The following is a 4492-nucleotide window of genomic DNA, read 5'->3' on the forward strand; positions in this document are numbered from 1 at the left end:
GTGGCTCACGCCTGTAATCCCAGCGCTTGGGGAAGACAAAGTGGGAGGATCACTTGAGTCCAGGAGTTAGAGACCAGCCTGGGCAACGTGGCAAAACCCCATCTCTACAAAAAAAATTAACTGGCTGTGGTGGTGCATGCCTGTGGTCCCAACTATTTGGAAGGCTGAGGTGGGAAGATCACCTGAGCCTGGGAGGCGAAAGTTGAAGTGAGCTGAGACCTCACCGCCACTGCACTCCAGCCTCAGAGACAGAGACGCTGTCAAAAAAAAAAAGGTACAAAAATAATGAATATATGTGAGCTACAAGTCAAGTTAAGCAGTCTGAATATTTCCTTCCCTCACTTGGAATATTATTACTCATCTTTATTTATTTATTTATGAGATGGAGTCTCGCTCTGCCACCCAGGTTGGAGTGCAGGAGTGCTACCTTGGCCCACTGCAACCTCTGCCTCCTGGATTTAAGTGATTCTTCTGCCTCAGCCTCCGGAGTAGCTGGGATTACAGGTGCCCGCCACCATACCTGGCTAATTTTTGTATTTTTAGTAGAGACAGGGTTTCACCATGTTGACTGGTCTGGAACTCCTGACCTCAGGTGATCCGCCCGTCTCAGCCTCCCAAAGTGCTGGGATTACAGGCGTGACCCACCGCACCCAGCCTATTGCTCATCTTTAAATCAGTCTAGAGTTGTAAATAAATCAGCTAGATTTAACTAGGTGTTTGTGTTTTAAACTACGAAGTTTTGCAGGGTAAAGAAATAGGGATTCAATGTATGGTCTTGAGACTGGACTGCCAATGGGATCAGAGATCTCTCTGTCTCTCAGCAGCCCTGTCTCTCTCTACTGGACTGCATGATCTTTCCCAAGACCTCCCTGCTTCTTTTCCATGTCCCCCTATTGTCTGCTGAACTGACCACTCCCTCCTGGATTTGGTATACATATGGCCACTGAGGACCCTTCAGCCCCTACTCCTTCTACAAATTTAAAACCTCTCTTGGAAATTCTTAATTCCAATCTCCAAGGGACAAACTACTTGAGGCTACTCATCCTGTCAAGACAAGTCACCTCAGAGGTTGCTGGCCTACCCAGTAGCTGGAAAGGCAGCCCTGGGGTCACAGGCCAGCCTAGGTCCAAGGAAGGGGACAGGGTCTCTTGTCAGAAAACCTTACTGCTGAACACCTCCTGGGTTCAAGTGATTCTCCTGCCTTAGCCTCCCGAGTAGCTGGGACTACAGGCATATGCCACTACGCCCAGCTAATTTTTGTATTTTTAATACAGACGGGGTTTCACCATGTTGGCCAGAGTGGTCTCGAACTCCTGACCTCAGGAGATCCACCCACCTTGGTCTCCCAAAGTACTAGGATTACAGGCGTGAGCCGCTGCACCCGGCCAGAGGGGAAGTGTATTTGTATATTTCACCCTGTCTTTCATAGGCGTTGTTTCAATGGCAAGCAAGTGAATTGAGCCAAAGAGACCCAATTGCAGAACTTTTGTAGGGACTGAAGGCAAAGAGAAGCCTCTTTCCACTAAGATTGATAGCTATGGGGAAGAAATAAGGCCAAAACTTTAGAGAGCACCCAAGTGGAGAAAGCCTGCGTGGTAGTAAAGCCAGCACAAAGGAAAGGAGAACAGACAGGAGAAAGACTGCGCTCTGACCACACTATTCAAGCTCCTGGATCCAGTTATACCTGAAGACTTGCCATGAGTTTTCAGTGACAAACCAATACATTTTCTTTCTTTTTAATTAATGTATTTATTTATTGGAATTGTAAACAACTTAAGCTGAGTTTCCATCATCTGCAATCAGAATACTCCTGACTAATACACTGGGCCTGTGTTACAGAGAAAAAAGCCACAGGCCGAGGCAGAAGAATCCTCCTCAAGGAGGACCCCAAGAGCCCCAGGACCACAGGCAGCACTGCCTCCATGCCCAGGTCACAAGGTGCAACTCAGATCGGGGGAGGAGTGCTGGGGTGACAGCCTGGCTGCAAGGGACCGCACAACTGTGTGGACCCTCTGGATCCTCGAAAGACTGCAGCTTTGAGTGGCTGTCAGATGCACCCTGGATAAGAATGTAACTCACAGCCATCACAGGCCTATAAAGCAATGGCAGAGTCACCGCCTTCCACAAGGGGGCAGTGTGGTCCAGAGTGGAAGTAGGTGAGAGAAATGCTTGTTACTCGTGAAACATCCCCTATGGACTCCTGGCAGCACCTGGAGGAAGGGCAGTTTTGCAGTGAGCTGAGATCTTGCATTCTGTAGATGGAAATGAAGCCGCTGATGCCTGGATTAGGGCTGGGGGGCCCTAGCACCCACAGACAAGAGAAGCTCAATAGTTACTTATTTTAGTAACTTTTCCTGAAGATGCCCTGGGAAGATGGCAGGTGTTCAGAGGGGATGAACATAGGCTGTACCTGTGACCCAGGCACACCATCATGGCATGAAATTGAAGAGACGCCAGGGCCCAAGGACATGCAGCCCTGGGAGCAAATAACGTGGTAATAATATCCGAAGACTGATGTCCCAAGACCCCTGACAGTAGGCAGGATGGGAGCTTAGAGTCAGAAATTGGATCATTTAAAGAAGGCCACATATCTGGGCTTGGTAGCACACATCTGTAGTCTCAGCTACTTGGGAGGCTGAGGCAGGAGGATTACTTGAGCCCAGGAGGTCGAGGCTACAGTGAGCTACAATTGTACCACCCTACTCCAGCCTGGGCAACAGAGCAAGAGCCTGTCTCTAAAAAATAAATAAATGAAGAAGGGGAGCACAGCTAATGCTGTTTGTTTCACACTTGAGTTTGTAAAGCAATAGTAAATTGTCTATATCGGGGTAAATAGTAAATTTTCTATATCAGGGGTCCCGAACCCCTGGGCCACCAACCGGTACCAGTCCATGGCCTGTTAGGAACCAGGCCGCACAGCAGGAGGTGAGTGTGGCGGGTGAGTGAGTGAAGTTTCATCTGTATTTACAGCTGCTCCAAATTACCACCTGAGCTCCGCTTCCTGTCAGATCAGCAGCGGCATTAGATTCTCATGGGAGTGCGAACCCTATTGTGAACTGTGCATGTGAGGGATCTAGGCTGCATGCTCCTTATAAGAATCTAATGCCTGATGATCTGTCACTGTCTCCCATCACCCCTAGATGGGACCATCAAGTTGCAGCCAAACAACCTCAGGGCTCCCACTGATTCCACATCATGGTGAGTTGTATAATTATTTCATTATATATTGCAATGTAATAATAATAGGAATAAAGTGCACAATAAATGTAATGCACTTGAATCATCCCAAAACCACCCCCCACCCCCATAAAAAATTGTCTTCCATGAAACTGGTCCCTGGTGTCAAAAAGGTTGGGGACCACTGCTGTATATGTAGTGTCTGCCCTCTCCAGGGCAAGCTGTCAGGAAAGGGATAGCCCGCCTGGTGTGTCTGAGGGGACTTGGAAAGGGAATCCCAGTAGCAGAGACCTGCAGGAGCCCAGCTTCTCCATGTCTTGGAGTCTCTATCCCAGAGCATACGGGGTAAGGTCTGAGGCATTTTCTCAAGCCCTGGATGGGACAGCCCCAATTCAGCCATGTGACCTCCCTCCTGAGCATAAATACAAGCAGCCCAACTTGGAACCACTTAAGAAGCAGAAATCAAATCCCAGCAAGATGGAAAGCACCTTACACATCATCCAGCTCAACCCCCTCAGGGAGCCGAAAAACAAATTAAAATAAAATAAAATAAAACAAAAGAGGCTGGGGCCTTGCCCAAGGTGGCATAGTGAATTGGTAACTCAGCCAGGAGCCAAAGCCAGGCCTCCTGACCACAAGTCTGGAGCTCTGTACTCTGTGCTGTGGCCCTCTCTCCTGATGAAAATCTCCATGTTCCAGACCAGAAAAAGGAAAAGATTTCTGCACCCTGTGTTTATCTTCACACCTGGACTTCACACTCTGGAATTTAAGAGTGAGAGCCCATCACTGTTATTTCCTTGGGATAATGCCTATTGCCCTGACCCATAAAGCTGCAGTCTCACTTATTGCCCCAAATGAGTCCCGGCCTCTCCTGAGTTAGATAGTAACGACAGTAGCAATCACTTATTGAGCATTGTATTCATCAGCGTCTCCAAAGAAACAGAACCAATAGGCGTTAGAGAAGGGCTTGTTTTAAGGAATTAACTCCTGTGATTGCAGGGACTGGCAAGTCCAAAATCTTTTTTTTTTTTTTTCCTTCTGACAAGATGGCCAAAATCCAAAATCTATAAGGCATGCCAACAGACAGGAAACTCCAGCAAGGGCCCACACTGCAATCTTGAGTCCAAAGGCAGTTTGGAAGCAAAACTCCTACCTCTTCAGGGACATCAGTCTTTTCTATTAAGGAGGGTAATCTGCTTTACTCAAAGTCTACTGATTAAAGGCCAGGCATGGTGGCTAACACCTGTAAGCCCAGCACTTTGGGAAGCTGAGGAGGGAGATCAATTGAGGTCAGGAGTTCGAGACCAGCCTGGCC

This window comes from Colobus angolensis, unplaced genomic scaffold (genome assembly GCF_000951035.1).
Source record: "Colobus angolensis palliatus isolate OR3802 unplaced genomic scaffold, Cang.pa_1.0 Scaffold46, whole genome shotgun sequence".
Lineage (NCBI taxonomy): Eukaryota > Metazoa > Chordata > Mammalia > Primates > Cercopithecidae > Colobus > Colobus angolensis.